Source organism: Epinephelus lanceolatus, chromosome 22 (assembly GCF_041903045.1).
Source record: "Epinephelus lanceolatus isolate andai-2023 chromosome 22, ASM4190304v1, whole genome shotgun sequence".
In the NCBI taxonomy this organism is placed as follows: Eukaryota; Metazoa; Chordata; class Actinopteri; order Perciformes; family Serranidae; genus Epinephelus; species Epinephelus lanceolatus.
Genome location: NC_135755.1, coordinates 730575 through 754953, shown reverse-complemented (window position 1 = coordinate 754953; position 24379 = coordinate 730575). Strand labels below are relative to the sequence as shown.

General features: G+C 43.5%; 1 protein-coding gene across 1 annotated transcript in view; it reads right to left on the bottom strand.

Moving 5' to 3' along the window:
• The window catches only part of LOC117245757 (uncharacterized), a 55427-nt gene extending 45808 nt beyond the window's left edge, over positions 1-9619 (bottom strand). The window contains exon 1 of the mRNA XM_078164551.1: positions 9537-9619. The gene's annotated coding sequence lies outside the window, so the exon portion shown is untranslated. The remainder of the gene's footprint in view (positions 1-9536) is intronic.
• Between the last annotated feature and the right edge of the window lie 14760 nt (positions 9620-24379).

Sequence of the window (24379 nt, the reverse complement as noted above, 5' to 3'; positions counted from 1 at the left end):
GTTCTAGTGTTCCTTTAGGATGTTTCAGTGTCACTGAGGAGGTCGCAAAGGTCCTTTGGGAGGTTGTAGAGGTTGTTTAGGTGGTTCTTGTGTTCCTTTAGGATGTTCCGGTGTGACTGAGGAGGTCGCAAAGGTCCTTTGGGAGGTTGTAGAGGTTCTTTAGGTGGTTCTAGTGTTCCTTTAGGATGTTTCAGTGTCACTGAGGAGGTCGCAAAGGTCCTTTGGGAGGTTGTACAGCTTCTTTAGGTGGTTCTAGTGTTCCTTTAGGATGTTTCAGTGTCACTGAGGAGGTCACCGAGGTCCTTTGGGAGGTTGTAGAGGTTCTTTAGGTGGTTCTAGTGTTCCTTTAGGATGTTTCAGTGTCACTGAGGAGGTCACCGAGGTCCTTTGGGAGGTTGTAGAGGTTCTTTAGGTGGTTCTAGTGTTCCTTTAGGATGTTTCGGTGTGACCGAGGAGGTCACAGAGGTCCTTTGGGAGGTTGTAGAGGTTCTTTAGGTGGTTCTAGTGTTCCTTTAGGATGTTTCAGTGTGACCGAGGAGGTCGCAAAGGTCCTTTGGGAGGGTGTACAGGTTCTTTAGGTGGTTCTAGTGTTCCTTTAGGATGTTTCAGTGCCACTGAGGAGGTCGCAAAGGTCATTTGGGAGGGTGTACAGGTTCTTTAGGTGGTTCTAGTGTTCCTTTAGGATGTTTCAGTGCCACTGAGGAGGTCGCAAAGGTCCTTTGGGAGGTTGTACAGGTTTTTTAGGTGGTTCTAGTGTTCCTTTAGGATGTTTCAGTGTGACTGAGGAGGTCACAAAGGTCCTCTGGGAGGTTGTAGAGGTTCTTTAGGTGGTTCTAGTGTTCCTTTAGGATGTTTCAGTGTCACTGAGGAGGTCACAAAGGTCCTTTGGGAGGTTGTAGAGGTTGTTTAGGTGGTTCTAGTGTTCCTTTAGAATGTTTCGGTGTCACTGAGGAGGTCGCAAAGGTCCTTTGGGAGGTTGTAGAGGTTGTTTAGGTGGTTCTAGTGTTCCTTTAGGATGTTTCAGTGTCACTGAGGAGGTCGCAAAGGTCCTTTGGGAGGTTGTAGAGGTTGTTTAGGTGGTTCTTGTGTTCCTTTAGGATGTTCCGGTGTGACTGAGGAGGTCGCAAAGGTCCTTTGGGAGGTTGTAGAGGTTCTTTAGGTGGTTCTAGTGTTCCTTTAGGATGTTTCAGTGTGACTGAGGAGGTCACAAAGGTCCTCTGGGAGGTTGTAGAGGTTCTTTAGGTGGTTCTAGTGTTCCTTTAGGATATTTCAGTGTCACTGAGGAGGTCGCAAAGGTCCTTTGGGAGGTTGTACAGGTTTTTTAGGTGGTTCTAGTGTTCCTTTAGGATCTTTCGGTGTGACTGAGGAGGTCGCAAAGGTCCTTTGGGAGGTTGTACAGGTTCTTGAGGTGGTTCTAGTGTTCCTTTAGGATGTTTCGGTGTGACTGAGGAGGTCACAAAGGTCCTTTGGGAGGTTGTACAGGTTTTTTAGGTGGTTCTAGTGTTCCTTTAGGATGTTTCGGTGTGACTGAGGAGGTCACAAAGGTCCTTTGGGAGGTTGTACAGGTTCTTTAGGTGGTTCTAGTGTTCCTTTAGGATGTTTCATCAAGATATATCTTATTGTGAAAGGTCTGGTTCATAAAGACACTCAGAGCTGATCTCAGATCAGACTGATTCATGTCTGTTTCAACACATTCTCAGTTGAGGTGAAAAGTGTCTCTTGGCTTCAGTTGAGTCCATCAACCTGTGGAGCTGCAGAGCCCCCAGCACTGGGGGAGGGGCCCCTCACTAAAGCAAATGCATCACAGGACATTTTAACACATGAAGACAGGGTCAGGGTTCAGACTGTTACGAGCTGAAGACGCTGGACTAGCGAGCGAGGGTAGCCATGTCTACCTAAACAAAACTGGAATCAGACACCAAGGAAGTGACTGAGTGTGCAGCATGAAGCATTGTCTGTCCGAACATGGTGCAGGCCAGCATTACAGCACCCTGGGTATCTGTCATTTTACACTACTGAGACAGCAACAGCTCAAATGAATCCTGAGAATCCACTGATCCCAGCAGCATCAAACCTATCACTGTGAACTCATTGCATTAACTGTGGAAGCAATCAGGAACACTCCTCCCTTCGTACATTTACAGCTACACATTGTGTCCCAGCTGCTGTTACTGTACTGGTCACATGAAAGGCTCACTGATGTGCACTCCAGTGTCTTCAGGTATGTTGAGTTGGTTCCAGCTATGAACACAGTGTGTCTTCATGTGATGGTGAGGACAAGGTTTTGTAGTCAGCTGACAGCTCAGACTTCAGTCCCCCAGCCTTTAATATCATGGTCTGTGTCTCCATCTGGTGGCTGAATCCTGTCAAAGCTGCTCTGCTTCACTTCAGTAGCTTCAGGCTTGGCAGTGGCAGTACTCACATGTTATGATATGGTTTGTCACATGTTTGGGGCTGCACATGCATCACTGACTCTAAGAGTTACACAACACATTTAAAACCACTGCAGTCCATCAGGTGAGCCAGTTTCAGGGTCCTGGTGTTGTGCACGCTGACTCACTGCCATGGCAACAACTCATAGTATTGTATGAAAAAAAAAAACGTTACAAAAGTCAAAGCACATTGTGTGAAGACAAATATTAGTAGAGTATGTGGGGAAAAATCATAGTATAGGTTTGAATGCCTTTCTTTAAAGGTGTGAATGAAAATGTTCAAGGAGCAGACCTCAACTGTCTCCAGCTCATTAGCTCAGGGAGATAGAAGCTGGGTTTGAAAGTTAAAGCATGAGAGTTCAAATCTCAGGTGACCTGTCAGTCTGTTTTGGAAGCTGACACCTGAAGGAAAAATATAAAAGCTGGAGGGAACACAAGCAGAGAATCAGTCACCTGGTAGCTCAGGCTGTTAAAGGCCTGCTGACAGATTCAGAGTCTCCAAAAGTAGATCAGGAGCCAGAGCCTTCAGCTATCAGGCTCCTCTCCTGTGGAATCATCTTCCTGTTACGGTCCGGGAGGCAGACACCGTCTCCACATTTAAGACTAGACTTAAGACTTTCCTCTTTGATAAAGCTTATAGTTAGGGCTGGCTCAGGCTTGCCCTGTACCAGCCCCTAGTTAGGCTGACTTAGGCCTAGTCTGCCGGAGGACCCCCCTATAATACACCGGGCACCTTCTCTCTCTCTCTCTCTCTCTCTCTCTCTCGTATTCTATTACTGCATCTTGCTAACTCGGCCATTCTGGATGTCACTAACTCGGCTTCTTCTCCGGAGCCTTTGTGCTCCACTGTCTCTCAGATTAACTCATATCACAGCGGTGCCTGGACAGCGTGACGTGTGTGGTTATGCTGCTGCCGTGGTCCTGCCAGATGCCTCCTGCTGCTGCTGCCATCATTAGTCATTAGTCATACTTCTACTGTTATTATACACATATGACTATTGTCACACATGTATACTGCCAGATATTAATACATACTTTCAACATATTGTACCACAGTAGCCAGAACTATAACTATAATATTATTACTTTCAATAATGTTGTTGTAAGCTACTGTCATTACCTGCATCTCTCTCTCTCTGTCTCTCTGTCTCTCTCTGTCTCATTGTGTCATATGGATTACTGTTAATTTATTATGCTGATCTGTTCTGTACGACATCTATTGCACGTCTGTCCGTCCTGGAAGAGGGATCCCTCCTCAGTTGCTCTTCCTGAGGTTTCTACCGTTTTTTTTCCCCGTTAAAGGGTTTTTTGGGGAGTTTTTCCTGATCAGCTGTGAGGGTCATAAGGACAGAGGGATGTCGTATGCTGTAAAGCCCTGTGAGGCAAATTGTGATTTGTGATATTGGGCTTTATAAATAAAATTGATTGATTGAATTGATTGATTGACATACTATACTATGACTTTTTTCATGATTTTGGACGACATGCTATAATATGACTTTTTTTCATGATTTTGGACGACATGCTATAATATGACTTTTTTTCATGATTTTGGACGACATGCTATAATATGACTTTTTTTCATGATTTCGGACGACATGCTATACTATGACTTTTTTCATGATTTCGGACGACATGCTATACTATGACTTTTTTCATGATTTTGGACGACATGCTATACTATGACTTTTTTTCATGATTTCGGACGACATGCTATACTATGACTTTTTTCATGATTTTGGACGACATGCTATACTATGACTTTTTTCATGATTCGGACGACACGCTATACTATGACTTTTTTCATGATTTTGGATGACATGCTATACTATGACTTTTTTTCATGATTTTGGATGACATGCTATACTATGACTTTTTTCATGATTCGGACGACATGCTATACTATGACTTTTTTCATGATTTCGGACGACATGCTATACTATGACTTTTTTCATGATTTTGGACGACATGCTATACTATGACGTTTTTTCATGATTTTGGACGACATGCTATACCATGACTTTTTTTCATGATTTCGGACAACATGCTATACTATGACTTTTTTCATGATTTCGGACGACATGCTATACTATGACTTTTTTCATGATTCGGACGACACGCTATACTATGACTTTTTTCATGATTTTGGATGACATGCTATACTATGACTTTTTTCATGATTCGGACGACATGCTATACTATGACTTTTTTCATGATTTCGGACGACATGCTATACTATGACGTTTTTTCATGATTTTGGACGACATGCCATACTATGACGTTTTTTCATGATTTCGGACAACATGCTATACTATGACATTTTTTCATGATTTTGGACGACATGCTATACTATGACTTTTTTCATGATTTTGGACGACATGCCATACTATGACGTTTTTTCATGATTTCGGACGACATGCTATACTATGACGTTTTTTCATGATTTTGGACGACATGCTATACTATGACGTTTTTTCATGATTTTGGACGACATGCTATACTATGACTTTTTTCATGATTTTGGACGACATGCCATACTATGACGTTTTTTCATGATTTCGGACGACATGCTATACTATGACGTTTTTTCATGATTTTGGACGACATGCTATACTATGACTTTTTTTCATGATTCGGACGACATGCTATACTATGACTTTTTTTCATGATTTTGGATGACATGCTATACTATGACTTTTTTTCATGATTTTGGATGACATGCTATACTATGACTTTTTTTCATGATTTCGGACGACATGATATACTATGACTTTTTTCATGATTTCGGACGACATGCTATACTATGACTTTTTTCATGATTCGGACGACATGCTATACTATGACTTTTTTCATGATTCGGACGACACGCTATACTATGACTTTTTTCATGATTCGGACGACACGCTATACTATGACTTTTTTCATGATTTTGGATGACATGCTATACTATGACTTTTTTCATGATTCGGACGACATGCTATACTATGACTTTTTTCATGATTTCGGACGACATGCTATACTATGACGTTTTTTCATGATTTTGGACGACATGCCATACTATGACTTTTTTCATGATTTTGGACGACATGCTATACTATGACTTTTTTCATGATTTCGGACGACATGCTATACTATGACGTTTTTTCATGATTCGGACGACATGCTATACTATGACTTTTTTCATGATTTTGGACGACATGCTATACTATGACTTTTTTCATGATTTCGGACGACATGCTATACTATTACTTTTTTCATGATTCGGACGACACGCTATACTATGACTTTTTTCATGATTCGGACGACACGCTATACTATGACTTTTTTCATGATTTTGGATGACATGCTATACTATGACGTTTTTTCATGATTTTGGACGACATGCTATACTATGATGTTTTTTCATGATTTTGGACGACATGCTATACTATGACTTTTTTTCATGATTTTCGACGACATGCTATACTATGACTTTTTTCATGATTCGGACGACATGCTATACTATGACGTTTTTATGATGTATTTATGATGTCACTGGTCCATAAGCCACATTCGTGTCCCTGCAAAATGCCTTGGATGCTCCAAATATCAACAACAAGCAGGATTCAAACTCACCTTGGGCCAGCACCCGTCACTATGGATGTTTTTCTGTAGGCGTATTTAACCTTTTCATTTGGGAAATGGACTTTAAAACTTGCCTTCCCTGAACAAGGATCAAACTTCCGACCTCTGAATCTGTCAGCAGGCCTTTAACAGCCTGAGCTACCAGGTGACTGATTCTCTGCTTGTGTTACTTACAGCTTTTATAGTTTTCCTTCAGGTGTCAGCTTCCAAAACAGACTGACAGATCACCTGAGATTTGAACTCTCATGCTTTAACTTTCAAACCCAGCTTCTATCTCCCTGAGCTAATGAGCTGGAGACAGTTGAGGTCTGCTCCTTGAACATTTTCATTCACACCTTTAAAGAAAGGCATTCAAACCTATACTATGATTTTTCCCCACATACTCTACTAATATTTGTCTTCACACAATATGCTTTGACTTTTGTAACGTTTTTTTTTTTCATACAATACTATGAGTTGTTGCCATGGCAGTGAGTCAGCGTGCACAACACCAGGACCCTGAAACTGGCTCACCTGATGGACTGCAGTGGTTTTAAATGTGTTGTGTAACTCTTAGAGTCAGTGATGCATGTGCAGCCCCAAACCTGTGACAAACCATATCATAACATGTGAGTACTGCCACTGCCAAGCCTGAAGCTACTGAAGTGAAGCAGAGCAGCTTTGACAGGATTCAGCCACCAGATGGAGACACAGACCATGATATTAAAGGCTGGGGGACTGAAGTCTGAGCTGTCAGCTGACTACAAAACCTTGTCCTCACCATCACATGAAGACACACTGTGTTCATAGCTGGAACCAACTCAACATACCTGAAGACACTGGAGTGCACATCAGTGAGCCTTTCATGTGACCAGTACAGTAACAGCAGCTGGGACACAATGTGTAGCTGTAAATGTACGAAGGGAGGAGTGTTCCTGATTGCTTCCACAGTTAATGCAATGAGTTCACAGTGATAGGTTTGATGCTGCTGGGATCAGTGGATTCTCAGGATTCATTTGAGCTGTTGCTGTCTCAGTAGTGTAAAATGACAGATACCCAGGGTGCTGTAATGCTGGCCTGCACCATGTTCGGACAGACAATGCTTCATGCTGCACACTCAGTCACTTCCTTGGTGTCTGATTCCAGTTTTGTTTAGGTAGACATGGCTACCCTCGCTCGCTAATCCAGCGTCTTCAGCTCGTAACAGTCTGAACCCTGACCCTGTCTTCATGTGTTAAAATGTCCTGTGATGCATTTGCTTTAGTGAGGGGCCCCTCCCCCAGTGCTGGGGGCTCTGCAGCTCCACAGGTTGATGGACTCAACTGAAGCCAAGAGACACTTTTCACCTCAACTGAGAATGTGTTGAAACAGACATGAATCAGTCTGATCTGAGATCAGCTCTGAGTGTCTTTATGAACCAGACCTTTCACAATAAGATATATCTTGATGAAACATCCTAAAGGAACACTAGAACCACCTAAAGAACCTCTACAACCTCCCAAAGGACCTCTGTGACCTCCTCAGTCACACTGAAACATCCTAAAGGAACACTAGAACCACCTAAAGAACCTCTACAACCTCCCAAAGGACCTCTGTGACCTCCTCAGTGACACTGAAACATCCTAAAGGAACACTAGAACCACCTAAAGAACCTCTACAACCTCCCAAAGGACCTCTGTAACCTCCTCAGTCACACTGAAACATCCTAAAGGAACACTAGAACCACCTAAAGAACCTCTACAACCTCCCAAAGGACCTTTGCGACCTCCTCAGTCACACTGAAACATCCTAAAGGAACACTAGAACCACCTAAAGAACCTCTACAACCTCCCAAAGGACCTCTGTGACCTCCTCAGTCACACTGAAACATCCTAAAGGAACACTAGAACCACCTAAAGAACCTCTACAACCTCCCAAAGGACCTCTGTGACCTCCTCAGTCACACTGAAACATCCTAAAGGAACACTAGAACCACCTAAAGAACCTCTACAACCTCCCAAAGGACCTCTGTGACCTCCTCAGTGACACTGAAACATCCTAAAGGAACACTAGAACCACCTAAAGAACCTCTACAACCTCCCAAAGGACCTCTGTGACCTCCTCAGTCACACTGAAACATCCTAAAGGAACACTAGAACCACCTAAACAACCTCTACAACCTCCCAAAGGACCTCTGTGACCTCCTCAGTCACACTGAAACATCCTAAAGGAACACTAGAACCACCTAAAGAACCTCTACAACCTCCCAAAGGACCTCTGTGACCTCCTCAGTGACACTGAAACATCCTAAAGGAACACTAGAACCACCTAAACAACCTCTACAACCTCCCAAAGGACCTCTGTGACCTCCTCAGTCACACTGAAACATCCTAAAGGAACACTAGAACCACCTAAACAACCTCTACAACCTCCCAAAGGACCTCTGTGACCTCCTCAGTGACACTGGAACATCCTAAAGGAACACTAGAACCACCTAAAGAACCTGTACAACAGTGTTAAAGAACACCAGGACATGTTTCAGTCTGTAAACTTTGTTTCTCTGCAGGTTGATGAAGATGAAGTTTGTGCAGCTTCAGTCTGATCTTCATCTCTCTCTGGTTCCTTGTGTTGATCAGTGCCGGAGATGGTCCAGTGGTGAAGGACGCCGACCGCCAACGTAGAGAGCTGCGGGTTCGAACCCCGCCTGAGGTATGTCACACAGGAGTGTGTGCTGAGTGTGTGCTGAGTGTGTGTGGGAGTCAAATTTCAAACCTTGCGTTCAAAACCGTCGTTCGTTGCGATGGTTCTGAATTTCCATCACTGGCCAACAAGGAAGGAGCACAGCAAAGGTAAGTGTGAGCCCAGGGGAGGAGCTAGCTACGTTAGCTAGCTTGATGGGTGAAGCTTTTTGGATTAAAATTTAAATGAAAGGTAACTACACTTTCCTTTGTGTCTTTAAGGACCTGAGTTTCCTCATGACATCATTTCTCATCAGTTTTGATCAGCAGATTATAATTTAGACAAAACAGTGATGTCAGCGATCAACAAACAACGTAGGCTAACTGTGAAAGACAGACCTGCCCTCAAACAGAGCAGACATGACGTCCTCAGACGTCCCTTCACTTCCTTTAACTGTCACATTCTGACTGTCACTGCGTCCCCTCAGTGTCACTTAAGCTAACGACTGATTCGACTGGCTCTGTGTCTCTGTTGGTCCACTGGCTTCTTCCTGGTGTTTGATGTGTGTTCATGTGTGTGTGCATGTGTTTGTATCTGTGGCGGGTTGAGGCAGTTGCTGCCCTCATGATGTGGTCAGTGGCAACTTTTCCTTTTCCACAGCTGTTTGGTGGAGAAACAACATGGCTGCACAGGGAGAACATGTCAGAGCACCTGGAGGAAACCCACGCTGACACAGGGAGAACATGTCAGAGCACCTGGAGGAAACCCACACTGACACAGGGAGAACATGTCAGAGCACCTGGAGGAAACCCACGCTGACACAGGGAGAACATGTCGGAGCACCTGGAGGAAACCCACGCTGACACAGGGAGAACATGTCAGAGCACCTGGAGGAAACCCACGCTGACACGGGGAGAACATGTCAGAGCACCTGGAGGAAACCCACGCTGACACAGGGAGAACATGTCGGAGCACCAGGAGGAAACCCACGCTGACACGGGGAGAACATGTCAGAGCACCTGGAGGAAACCCACACTGACACGGGGAGAACATGTCGGAGCACCTGGAGGAAACCCACGCTGACACAGGGAGAACATGTCAGAGCACCTGGAGGAAACCCACGCGGACACAGGGAGAACATGTCAGAGCACCTGGAGGAAACCCACACTGACACGGGGAGAACATGTCAGAGCACCTGGAGGAAACCCACGCTGACACAGGGAGAACATGTCAGAGCACCTGGAGGAAACCCACGCTGACACAGGGAGAACATGTCAGAGCACCTGGAGGAAACCCACACTGACACAGGGAGAACATGTCAGAGCACCTGGAGGAAACCCACACTGACACGGGGAGAACATGTCGGAGCACCTTGAGGAAACCCACGCTGACACAGGGAGAACATGTCAGAGCACCTTGAGGAAACCCACGCTGACACAGGAAGAACATGTCAGAGCACCTGGAGGAAACCCACACTGACACGGGGAGAACATGTCAGAGCACCTGGAGGAAACCCACGCTGACACAGGGAGAACATGTCAGAGCACCTGGAGGAAACCCACGCTGACACAGGGAGAACATGTCAGAGCACCTGGAGGAAACCCACGCTGACACAGGGAGAACATGTCAGAGCACCTGGAGGAAACCCACACTGACACAGGGAGAACAATTAAACTCCACATAGATGGGCTCCCCAACCAGGGTATAAAATTAGATTTTTGACCTACCTGCCAATGGCAGGTAGAGTTTGAAATTTTACCGGCCAAAATGTTTTACCGGCCACTGAGCTGTTCCCAATCACGACCTTAACTATAACAGATTTCCACTGAACAGAATAAGCATGAAGATAATTGTTAATTGTTAATTGTCCCTGTTTTTGTGGTTTCACACCCGCAATGTGTCGCCACATCTTTAATTTCTTCTGTTTTTTTAACTACTTCTTCTTCTTTGTCGTCGTCTTCTTCTTTGTCTCCTTTTTTCTTCTTCTCTTGACTGAGCGTAGGTATCCAAGACAACATGATACATTTTTAAATGTTGAATGACGGTGGACAGCGAGGGACAAATTTGAAATTCGAAACGCAATCAGTAGATCTGCTGTAGCTGTAAATTGTGTCTGTCTTACTGTTTGGCATTTATGTTGAAAGTTATATAGCAGGGGTGGCCAACCAGTCAGAGACCAAGAGCCACAAAAATCACCATGGTAGTACAAAGAGCCACATCATACACGTGTGCTTACAAATGCACTCCCTCTCTCACACAAACACGAAATGACATAAAATCAAAATCCATACATTTCCAATTTTCAAAGCCAGATTTATTTATCTCACACACAAATGAATAACCATGAATAGAGATACACACAAACACAGTCTCTCCCTTTCATACTGTCTTTCTCCATCCCCCCTCCACACCCACAGTCTCTCCCACTCTCTCCACACACACATCCACACAGTCTCTCCCACTCTCTCCACACACACATCCACACAGTCTCTCCCACTCTCTCCACACACACATCCACACAGTCTCTCCCACTCTCTCCACACACACATCCACACAGTCTCTCCCACTCTCTCCACACACATCCACACAGTCTCTCCCACTCTCTCCACACACATCCACACAGTCTCTCCCACTCTCATACTCTCTCCAGATTAGTGTTGTCACGGTACCAAAATTGGGACCCACGGTACGGTACCAGTGAAAGTATCACAGTTCTGAGTAGTATCAGGATACCACAGCGAAAATGAGGCAGATGTGCCTTTTGTCATTTATAAAAAGATAAATCACTTTTCTATAATACATCAATGATATTTCAATGGAATAAATTACTTATTGACTTATTCATACTTCAAAAACAGCATCAATAAGTGATGAACATAGGGGGGATCAAAATAAAACAAAATAAATTAATAAAATAAAAATCAACCAGCCACCCTCCTCCCCTGACAAGTAAAGAACAGTCCCTTCATAAGTTAAGAACAGTCCCTAAAGTGCGGTGAGGTTTGTGGACCGTTACCTGCCACAAAGAGAGAAATGTGAACGGCTCGTTTCTCACTATGGCTGTTATTGGCCAGCGTGTGGACACTCACCCTCCTTTGATTGGACTTTGAACTTCTCCCACAGTAGTGGCACCATGTCATGTAGCTACTGTGGTGTTTAAGTAGCAGCCTACTGCGGTCTACCATTGGTACCAGTATACCGTGCAACACTACTCCACACACATCCACACACAGTCTCTCCCTCTCTCATACTCTCTCCACACACGCACACGCACACACACACACAAAGACACGCACTTCTTCCCTGACATTTTTTTGTCGTGCGATATCGCCACCGCACTGCAGTCCTGCATTCCTCCTGAACTCCACACCCTCTCACCTGCCCGTGTGCACTCCTCTCTCACTCACTCGCTCCACTTAAGCCTGTTACATTTCTTAAAGGGCCATACGCACTCATAACAATAAACTGATTTTTTATGATGGAAGAGCCGCACGCCGATGGTTTTAATTAATGGATCGAAGAGCCGCACACTGATAGGCAAAGAGCCGCATGCGGCTCGCGAGCCGCGGGTTGGCCACCCCTGCATTATACCCTGTAACCACTGTGAGAGCTTAGGAGAGTTGTCAGAGATCCACTGAAGTAGGATCCACCGTCTGGCACCAAACAGAAGAACATCGAGCAGTCTCAGCATACAAGGTTTTAGATTCAGTGCAGGATGTAATCCAAGGATGCAAGACAGTGGAGTGAGATCCAGGTGCTTACCAAATATGTCGCAAATTTCTTTGCAAACCTTTCTCCAGAAATTTTTAATAAAGGGACAGATGCAATGGTAGCATGATCCCTCTGAGAACTTGCATTTATTACAGTATTTGGAAAGTGAAGGATTAGATTTATTCCGTAGCACTGGTGCAATCTGAAGCCTATGAGTAATTCTGAATTGAGATTCTTTAACTTTGTTGGTGGACAAACAGCCAGATGAGCTCAGCCACACATCACCCCACTCATCATCTGACATTGTTACCCCCTGGTCAGCCTCCCAGAGAAACTTAAGATGACCAGTTTTAGGGGCTCAGGGTCTTGCAGTACCACTTCTGTTGAAGAGCGAGAGAACCCACCAGGGTACGACCTTGCTTTTGAAGAGACAAAGCTACAGATCTGCAGATACCTAAATAAATGTCTGGAGGGGAGGTCGTGTTGTTCAATTAGCTGGTTAAAGGATTTGAGAGTGCCGTCAGCTACGAAGTCTCCTATAGTACAAATACGCTTTTCAGACCTTAAGAAAAATGCGCCGTCTTCAAGGCCGGAGGAGGAAAATCTGGGTTTAAATGAATGGGAGTGAAAAGAGAGAGAGAATCCTCCCGAGACCCTATTTTATTAAACATTCTCCAGACCTTTAATGTGTTGTGGAGGAGGTAATTGCCCCTTACTTTGTTCGACACCCATTTTTAGAAACATACATAATATTACAAAGAGGAACTGGATCCAGAGAGGCGGCCTCATGGACTGGGGATCATTTCTAAACCATTCCCAGAGATAGTGGGATAATTATAATTGTACATACTTCAACATTTTAGGTCATACTTGTTATAATATTTATTTACCATATGTATTTAAATTCATATCAAATTAAATTAAACTATATTTGTACAACTGTAAATTGTGCAGACAAGTTTTTTTTCTCACACTGCAGGAGTTTTAAATCATGTAAAGCTTTTAATAAACAATATTCTTAAATGTGCTTTTCTTTAAAACATGAAATGTTTTTAAGAAATGTTTAAGATTTAATATCACCCATTAAACACCATCACAAGAAGCCCTTTCTTTTCCAGAGGTCAGTGAACTCACCACATGGCTATTCAAGGGTTAACTACAGAGTGTTACTGAGGGACTGACCGACTCGTGGCTAAATCTCCAGTTGCTCAGGTCCAGGTCCCTGTTTCAGAGAGCAGGCTCAACAAACTGATCCTGATCCAGATCTCTGAGCTGACCCCTAACCCTCAGAGTCAGTTCAGTCAGCTCTGAGTCTGTTCAGCCTGAGGGAAGCTGGGTCACAGTGAGCACCAACAGACATCATCAGCAGAGTGCAGATAACGTGATCCTCAGAGACAGGAAGTGGAGTTAAAAGCAGAGCCACTGATTTCATGCCAAACTGAATCAGAGATTTGAAGACATGAAAAATCAATGTGCTCCATCAGCTGATCAGAGTGAGGTGTGATGGAGCGTGTTCACATGTGAAGTGATGTCATGTGATGAGGCCATGTGACTAACATACAGAAACATGTTTCTATCTTAACAGTGTTCATATATTTGAATGTAATGTATTCAGCTGTAATGTGATGGAGCCCAAACACACTGGGCACAAACTCAACATCAAACACACACATATTAAACACACTGGAACTGATCCTGACGTCATGACGACGTGGACACCAGGCTGATGGAGCTATTATGGGATGTTGAGTCCCATCAATGAGCCAGTTCCATCTTTGAATATATGAGACGTCTTGATCAATGACCTCATCATGTGTCCAGGTAGATTCATGAACACTGACACACCTGCAGCTCTGTGGAAATGATCCGCTCTGATTTAAAAACAGCTCCAAGTCTTCTCAGAGCCAGAGACACTTTTCTGACGGCCCGACAAACTGTCTCTGCTCCGATGATGATGATGATGATGATGAAGATCCAGCAGGGGGCGCTGCAGCTCCGTCACTCTCTGCTGCTCTTCAACATCAACATCCTGCTGCCTAGCAACAGATGACACAACCAGCAGCTGGTGTTTGATTGGCCAAACTGACTGTGAATAAACTGATGAACCATGTTAAAATGTTTTGGTTTGATGACGTCACCTATACATGATATTATATTGTATTGATTACAGAGGAGATCAATAAACAGGATCAATATGATTCCAGATCAATATGAAGCCACAGTGTCACAGTTTGACTCCAACATGTTTCAGACACTCTGAATAAATCTCAAGGATCATTTTAGGAAGATTAAAAAATGTTTTCATGAAGAGTTTGAACTGACTTTGATTTAAAACTACTTTAAACACACTGACTGTTTTGATTTCATGTTTGTAGAAAAACTCTGAGGAGATTAAAACATGTGCTGATGTTTCTGCCTCATCATCATCATCATCATCATCATCGTGTGTTTGAACCACGTTTACAGAGTTATTTTTTATGGCTGTGTTTCTGGTGATTTCCCTCCAGACTGCCTCACACACCTGAACAGGTGAGACACACTGAAGGTACCAGGATGAACCTGTAGGAGGCGTCTCAGCTCCTTCTGTCTCTCTGTCTGTCTCTGCTGGTCAACTCCAAACTTCTCCTCCTGGTAACTGATGACTCATCAGCAGCTCAGCCTCTGATTGGCTGCTGACTGAACAGGAAGTGAAAGTAAAGAGTTGGGACTTTCCAGAGACGCTGCTGCGTTCAGGCGTCTGATGGTAAACAGAGAAGAAGAGACTAAACCACAAAGTGCTGAACAGAGACGCTGCTGCTGAGTCTGATCACATGACCCATGACTCAAACATGGAAACAAGACATACTGACAGTTTAACACAGTTACAAACTGAAGATAGAAAGAAAAATGAGGGACACAAACCTGAGGCAAGCCTGGAGAGGCATGTACACGATGGTAGGGGTCATTAATACCAGTGATGATTTGTCCCTTGCAAACAAACTAAATACCTTTTTTACCAGATTCAATACTGTTGATTTTTCTAATGAACAGAATGCGTTAAGAGAGCAATTAGCCAGTCGCTCATTATACAGGAGAACCAAGTGCGTAGAACCCTCCAAAGAATAAATCCACACAAGGCGTCTGTGTTTGATGGGATACAGGGCGCTGTGCTCAAGGACAGTGGGGAGCAGCTCAGCCCTGTACTGACAAGTCTGTGTCAGGAGTCTGCAGATACTCATTATGTCCCAGAAGCATGGAAGACCTGCTCATGGTGCCGCTGCCCAGAATCACCAAACTTCTATCCACCTTATTTTCAAACACGGAAGTAAATAGTGATCAACTTCCGTTTTTTTGTGCGTGACTTCCGGTCAGCCACTTTCCCTCATGCTTTCCCTTACCGGAGCTAACGGTGCAAGCTAATTTTTTTTCAATTTTCAGTTGTTTATGTTAGTCAATCAGTTAGTTAGTTAGTTAGTTAGTTTGTTAGTCTGTGTATTTTGTATAACGTTAGATAACTGTGTCCACGTTTCCGTTATAACGGAAATTTATTCCCTCTAAACACAAATAAATCGCACGTCAATCATAAACTATGAACCAAAAAAGCACAATCTATCCCGAGTGAGACAAACTGTTTGATCCCCGTCTCCAGTGTACCAGCAGAGAACCTGCAGAACCGAATCAGTGAAAAAACACAGCGGGCTACACAGCCTCTCTACCTGAGCAGCTGAAGCTGCGGCTCACACCCTCGACACACAGACACACAGACGGTGCTTCTGCATGCCAGCCACACGTGTGCGCAACTGTGAGAAATAAATATGTGAGGTGCACGCTGCTTTTCTATCTTTTTTCCCTTTTCTTTCTTTCTTTCTTTCTGTCAGCGACATACACTCCTAACACAGGACGGGTTGTTTTAATTAACTGAGTTGATTATTAAGCCATAGTGATGCGCGGATCGGCTCTGATAGCACCTGAATCAGCATGTACGCATCAACCATCCAGCTGTTACAACATGATTGAGCTAGCAAAGCAGTTTTGTGTTGCTATGTGTGGTATTTATTCAGTTTTGGGAAATCACGATGTCTAGAAAGCATCAGTGGCTGCAGCTGACAGGGACAGCTAACGTTAACACTAGCAGCAAAGCTAACATCAGGATCGTCATCCGTTAAAAGCCTCTCGTTGTCGGATACGACATGAAACTACTCCAGTTAGCTCAATCATGTTGTAACTAAGACATCCGCTGGAGAAAATATTTTTTTCACGGGCCACTTTGTGAGTTTAGTGAGTTATTACAGACACGGCTAACGGCTAACAGCTAACGGTTAGCCCAGCTAATCTACGATAACCATGTTATTAATTACACACAGAGAAAATACTAATGTTTGTTCAGTCATTGTGTTTATAGACTTTACAAACATCAGATTAGTCTAAACGGTGATATAGTGACGTGAAAAATGTGATATATACATATATATAGCTAAACTCAGCAAGGTAAACAACAAGGCGATTCCCATTTACACAGTGGTAAGAGTGCTGGACCGGAAGTGTCGCACAAAAAAACGGAAGCTGGCTGCGTTCTGTTTTGCCTCTGTGTTTCCGTGAAAAATGAGGTGGATAAACGACTATCGACCAGTTGTGTTAACATCACTAAGAACTAAAAGTTTAGAGCGCATTAATGTCAATGACCTTGTGAGGCACTGATGATGCTCTCGTCTTGTGCTGAATGAGATCTATTATCATGTTGATCAGCAGGAAACATGTCGTCACATTAAACCATCCACGTCTCTGAAACCACCACCTGACCTTCACATGACGAAACACATCAAAGGGACACGATGACATCACTCCGCTCTCAGGACGATGACATCACTCCGCTCTCAGGATGATGACATCGCTCCACTCTCAGGACGATGACATCACTGAGCTCTCAGGATGGAAATGAGTACAGTTTGAGTCTGACCCCACCGTCACTGGAGGTTGGTTTGAAATGCATTCTGGGATACTAAACGTGTGCTGATAAACCAGGAGGGGTGAGACGTGGTCAGGTGACTCAGACTGTGACTGAGAACGTTCTCACACTGTGGTGATGGAGGTCTGCAGGGGTCAAAGGTCACCTCATGGACTGACCTCCTCTGTTCCTGCTGCTGGTCAACTCCAATCATCTCCTCCTGGTAACTGATGACTCATCAGCAGCTCAGCCTCTGATTGGCTGCTGACTGAACAGGTGAGACACACTGAAGGTACCAGGATGAACCTGTAGGAGGCGTCTCAGCTCCTTCTGTCTCTCTGTCTGTCTCTGCTGGTCAACTCCAAACTTCTCTTCCTGGTAACTGATGACTCATCAGCAGCTCAGCCTCTGATTGGCTGCTGACTGAACAGGAAGTGAAAGTAAAGAGTTGGGACTTTACAGAGACGCTGCTGCGTTCAGGCGTCTGATGGTAAACAGAGAAGAAGAGACTAAACAACAAAGTGCTGAACAGAGACGCTGCTGCTGAGTCTGATCACATGACCCATGACTCATACAACACACACAAACACACACACCTTATTAATGCTGTGACTGATACAGCTGCTGATGTTCCCTCTGTGTGTGTGCGTAAACAAACTACACCACGGTCACATGACTTAACTTCACCGCCACAACCAGGCCGTAAACAAACTACACCACGGTCACACGACTTAACTTCACCGCCACAACCAGGCCGTAAACAAACTACACCACGGTCACATGACTTAACGTCACAGCCACAACCAGGCCGTAAACAAACTACACCACGGTCACATGACTTAACTTCACCGCCACAACCAGGCCGTAAACAAACTACACCACGGTCACACGACTTAACTTCACCGCCACAACCAGGCCGTAAACAAACTACACCACGGTCACATGATTTAACTTCACCGCCACAACCGGGCCGTAAACAAACTACACCACGGTCACACGACTTAACTTCACCGCCACAACCAGGCCGTAAACAAACTACACCACGGTCACATGATTTAACTTCACCGCCACAACCGGGCCGTAAACAAACTACACCACGGTCACATGACTTAACGTCACAGCCACAACCAGACCGTAAACAAACTACACCACGGTCACACGACTTAACGTCACAACCAGGCCGTAAACAAACTACACCACGGTCACATGACTTAACGTTACCGCCACAGTGAGGTATTTACTGACGTCTCTTCAGCTTGTGTTCACCACAGACCTTAAGTTTTTCAACCAAAAACACCAGGGAACAGGAAGTGCTAACATGCTAACATGCTAACGTCTATCGCGTCAGGTTTTTAATAATAATTTAAACTTTATTAATAACCATTTAATTTAGTTTTCTTCACAGAAATGAATAAAATGCTGAGTACAGGTCTACTGTATGTAAAATCAAGGGGACCTCCTGTGAAGCTCTGCTGACCCTGAGTGGGGTAAGGACCCCTGTGTTGGGAACCAGTGGTCTCAAGTCATAGTTTTTCTGGATGTCTCAACTGGTCTTTAAACGCTCCAGCTGATCCAGAACGAGGCGGAACGAGTACTGACAGGAAGTAAGAACAGAGATCATATTTCCAGAGCCTTCAGCTATCAGGCTCCTCTTCTGAGGAACCAACTTCCTGTTTCGGTCCTAGACGCAGACACCGTCTCCACATTTCACTCAGTGAGGAACCTTCTAAAGACACAAACTCTGCTCCTCCACAGACAGAATAAAATAACGGACGCAGCTGCTGTGACATCGCCCGTTGGTTTGTGTCCCTCTGTTCTGAAGCCTTGATTTTGGCATGTCAGCTGTCGCCATCTTGTTTTTTGGAGCCAGAAGTGATCCTGTGTCCCCTGTGAAGATGGACATTATAACATGGAGGTCTGCGGGGATTCATTGGCTGTACGAGCCAGCCTCAGCTGGTGTGGGCTTCCCTGCAGGTTGCTGCTCGGTTCCACCACGGCCTGAGAATGATGGAGGTCTGCAGGGGTCAAAGGTCATCTCATGGACTCCACCTGTAGGGGGCGTCTGACCTCTTCTGTTCCTGCTGCTATTCAACAACACACCTCTCCTCCTGGTAACTGATGACTCATCAGCAGCTCTGCCTCTGATTGGCTGTTGATGTCAGAGTGAACATAAAGAGTCAGGACTTTCCACATACGCTGCTGCGTTCAGGTGCTGCAGGAAAACTCAGTGTCCTCATGTTTACTTACAGTTAATCCTCAGTATCAGAGGTGAAGGTGGTGAATTCCTGGTTTTACAGAGACACCTGAAGGCATCGTGTGGTCAGACTGGTTTTGGTGGTGAACAGAGAACGAGGAAACTGGAACACAAACTGTCCCAGTTCACTGAACAAACTGGTTTTCACAAGAAGAAGAAATGTGTCTCAGTGTTTGTCTTTTCTTTGTACAGAACACAACTTTATTTAAACGTGTCATTGAATCAGACGACTTTATGAGTTCCTACACAGCAGCAGTGACACAAACACATCATGTGAACACTAAGAACCACAGATACAGTGATGTCAGAGTGAACCAACAGAAGACAGTCTGGACAGTAATTTATTATGGATTGCTGCAGTTGTGTTTCATCTCCTGTGACTTATATCATTAACAGATGTCTATGTGTATGCAAATGTCCTCTGTTGTGGAAGACAGCTAAAATGATCCCAGTACCCAAAGATAAACAATCTGTTTTTAATGAGAGCAACTCCAGAGCGATTGGCATTATTCCTGTCCTGAGCAAAAAGTTGTATATATGCAAATTCATGATTATTTCTTTATGAATAATTTAATAACTATGTCTCAACATGCACACAGAACTGGCCCCTCCACATCTACTGCTTTGATCAAAATGACTGATGACTGGTTTAGACCCACTGATAATTCTCTGTGTTGTTAGATTTCACTGCTGCCTCTGATTTACTCGACCGTTCTTTCTTGGTAAAGAAACTAGAATGTTATGGTTTTGGACCACTGGCGCTAAAGTGGATCCATAATTATCTGTCTTCTAGATCACAACAGGTGTATTTGAATGGTGGCATATCGAACAGCGGGGATCTAGTGTGTGGTGTGCCTCAGGGCAGCTGCCTTGGACCATTACTGTTCACTGTATTTATTAATGATCTTGCTTGGGCTACTAAAAGTGCAAAAATGTTTTTTATGCTGATGATTCAACCTTGTATTCTGCTGCCCCTTCATGCAAGGAACTTAATGATGTCCTTAATATGGAACTGCAAGTCGTGCATGATTGGGTTCTTTGTAATAAGTTCGTTCTTAATATTCCCAAAACAGGACAGCACTTGAACTTTATCACAGCGGGCTGACAGTTTGACCAACACACAATATAAGAATATAGATTCACACTGATGGGACGACATAGCTCAATATGAACAGGACATGACTTTTAGTGTAATTATTTTTACGCATGATTTCTGAGCACATCCAAGACGCAGTGAGTATGGGACTCTGTCCAACTGATTCGGCATCGGGTGGGCTATGTAGCGGCTCGAAACTGTGGAATAACCTGAGTGGTCCGTTTTGTATTTATATTTTAAGCTAAAGGTGACGCGGTGTGTCATAATTTATTTTTAAGTCTATTCAGAGCCAGCAATGTCACGTTACATTGTTTTTTTCTGTTTGGGTTTCGATCCCGAGTTATGCAAATAATATTTAAAGACTGTGGAAATACTGCTTATAGGTTTGTGCATATACATATGTGCATACTACATACAGTATGTGTGTGGCATATTGTAAAAAGAGACGACTATCAGGTGACTTTTTGAGGGGTGGTGGGGGGGCTTCTAATGGGGACCACCTGAGTGTGATTCATGGACCGTGTTTGCGGTGGGTCTGTCAAGAGTGAGAGAGAAAGGGGGGGCAGGTATGTTGTTCTGTGTATGGGGGGTTTGTTCAGTGTTCTATGTTCTGAAGGGGTTTTACACAAGGTTTTTTGCATGTTATGGATAACCTGGGTTTTGACAGGCAGCGGGCTGGCACCTCCTCTCTCTCCCTTTTTTCTTTCTTCTCACTCTCCACCTTCCTCTGAGCGAGTTATCATCTCAGTATGGACCATATACAAGGTATCTGTTAAATTATGGCTAGTTGTGTGAGGATAGTATCCTGGAATGTAAACAGGCTACAAAATCCAGTGAACAGAAAGAAATGTTTATCACACCTTAAGTCCCAACAAACCCATATAGCTTTTTTACAAGAGACCCTCTTGACCGATTCAGAGGCTGCCAAACTGAAAAGAGACTGGGTCGGTCAGATATATCACAGTTCATATACCAGTAAAAAGCACAGAGTGGCTATTCTGGTTCACAAAAAGTTACATTTTCTCATTATAAAAGAACAAAAGGAAAAACAAGGAAGAATGATATTTGTGTAAGTTGAAATTAATGGGAAAAAAAGTTAATTTATGTAACATTTATGCACCGAATATCAGAGATCCAGCCTTTCTTCATGGAATAAATAATTTAATAGGGGGCATACCTGATGGGCACACAATTTTAGCAGGGGATTTTAATCAAGTTTTGGATGGGACCCTGAATAAAACCACCTTTTCTAATAATGTACCAAAAGACAGGATGGCAATTAAACTCTTGATGAAGGACCTGGGATTGATTGATATATGGAGGCTTGTCAACCGGAGACAGAGGGAATATACATTTTATTCCCATAATCATAAATCTCACTCTAGGATAGATTATTTTCTGATTGGCAAGGCTCTGGTAGAGAGCATCTCAGACTGTTCAATAGGACCCATAGCACTGACTGATCATGCTGCAGTGCAGCTAGATTTAGTAATGAAGTCAGATGGAGCAAGGAAAAATAGGTGGAGGCTAAATGTATCGCTACTACAGGATCCAGAATTTAACAGTTTATTAGAAAGTGAACTTGATGATTTCTTTCTGGTGAACACTGGGTCAACAGATACGTTTGGGACTGTTTGGGAGGCCTCTAAGGCTTATATAAGGGGGAAAGTTGTTGCCTATTCAAGCAGGAAAAAAAGAGAGCGAATACAACGATTAAAAGATCTTGAATCTCATCTTAAAGAATTAGAGAAATCATTGTCTGAGAAACACTCCGAACTGAAAAAAGTGTGTGACTTGAAATTTCAAATAAATGAAATATACAACAAACAAGCAGAGTATGCCCTATTTAGGTTGAAAAGTAATTCTTATGAGAGTGGCGAAAAATCAGGGAAACTATTGGCTAGACAATTACACCAAAGGGAGACCAGTTATGCCACACCAGCTGTTAAAAACGAGAAAGGTGAATTGGTGACAAACACATTAACCAAGTATTTGCAAATTTTTATGAACAACTTTATAAATCCGAAGCCGTTCGATAGGGTGGAGTGGGGCTTTTTGCGGCATACGCTTGGGACATTTGGGTTTGAGGAAGGTTTTATCAAATGGGTGAACGTGATCTGTTCAGATCCCAGGGCGACAGTGATAACGAATGGACTGACCTCGCCCTTCTTTGGCCTAACACGTGGGACCAAAATGTTTCTGTATGCAGACGACATTTTATTATTTATCAAAGACCCTATAGTGTCCATCCCTAAGGTTTTATCAACAACTGAATCATTTTCATAATCATCAGGCTATAAAATAAATTGGCAAAAATCCAAAGGTATGCCAATATCGAGAGGGTGCAGCCAATCGGTAATCTCTACATTCCAGTTTAAGTTATCCCATCTGGAATGAAATATCTAGGGATTAGATTATGCTCAGATCTAGAAAATATAATTTCTATTAATACAAGCAAGCAAAACTTTATTTGTATAGCACAATTCAGCTCAATACAATCAATACAGCTCCTTTAATTAAAAAAATTAAGACAAATTTGGACAAATGGAAATTGATAAAGCTCACTCTGTGGGGGAAAATTAATATTATTAACATGGCAGTTGCCCCACAATTTAATTATAAAAGACATGTTTTTGGGGTACAATGTTGGCAAAAGGGGTACGTGTTGTCAATAACCTCTGCAGGGACCAGTCATTTATATCATTTCAGGACCTTAAAGAACAATGTGATTTAACAGATAAAGGGAATTTCTGGAAGTATTAAGTAGTGTGAGTTCTACTTTTGGATTAGAATGGGCAGAGGAAGGAGAAAATAAGGTTCAAGAATTTCTCAACTGTCGTCATACTCTGCACTCCGCCTCGCTATGTTATAGAAAAATGTCAAATACTCAAACAAGAATGTGTGAAAGCTTGAGACAAATATGGCAAAAGGATCTCGGTGGTGAGATTAGTGAAGATGTATGGCAGGATGTGATCTCAAATGTAGGCTGGGCTACAAGGGATGCAAGGAGTAAGTTCATCCACTATAAGATCGCACACAGATATTATTTTACACCACTGAAATTGTTTAAAATGGGATTAAGCCAGGACAGTAAATGCTGGAAATGTCATAAGGAGTTGGGCACATTCCTTCATGCCATATGGGACTGTCCTATGGTACTGCCCTTCTGGAAGGTGGTGCTGAAAAACCTTGAGGGATGGCTTAAACGACCTTTACCAGAATCCCCACAACTATGTTTGTTAGCTGATAAGGCTCTAATGCCACCAGGCCTTACCAAAGCAGAGCTCCGGCTGACAGTAACCGGTTTTATTGTTGCGGCTCGGCTCATATTACGCAGCTGGAAGAGCCCACATAAACCAGAGTTTGTGGAGTGGTTTAAACTCATGACAGAGACTGCTGCCTTTGAAAAGATGATTGCCAGGGTTAATAATGCTCCAAGTAAAACGAGTCAGGTACGGGAAGTCTTCGTGGACTACATCAGGGGTGTAACACCTTAGCGGGGTGCAAGGCATGGTGGGAAGGATAGGTATTGTTATGCATGTGATTGTATTTATGTATGCTTTGAATGTGTATGAATCATGAGGAGTGGGGGCTGCCTTTAAGTAGTAAGATAAGTGTTTTATTTTTATTTTTATCAATGTTATATTTTATTTTTATTTTCTATGTGGTTTTTTTCTTTCTCTGTCCTATCTATCTGTTTC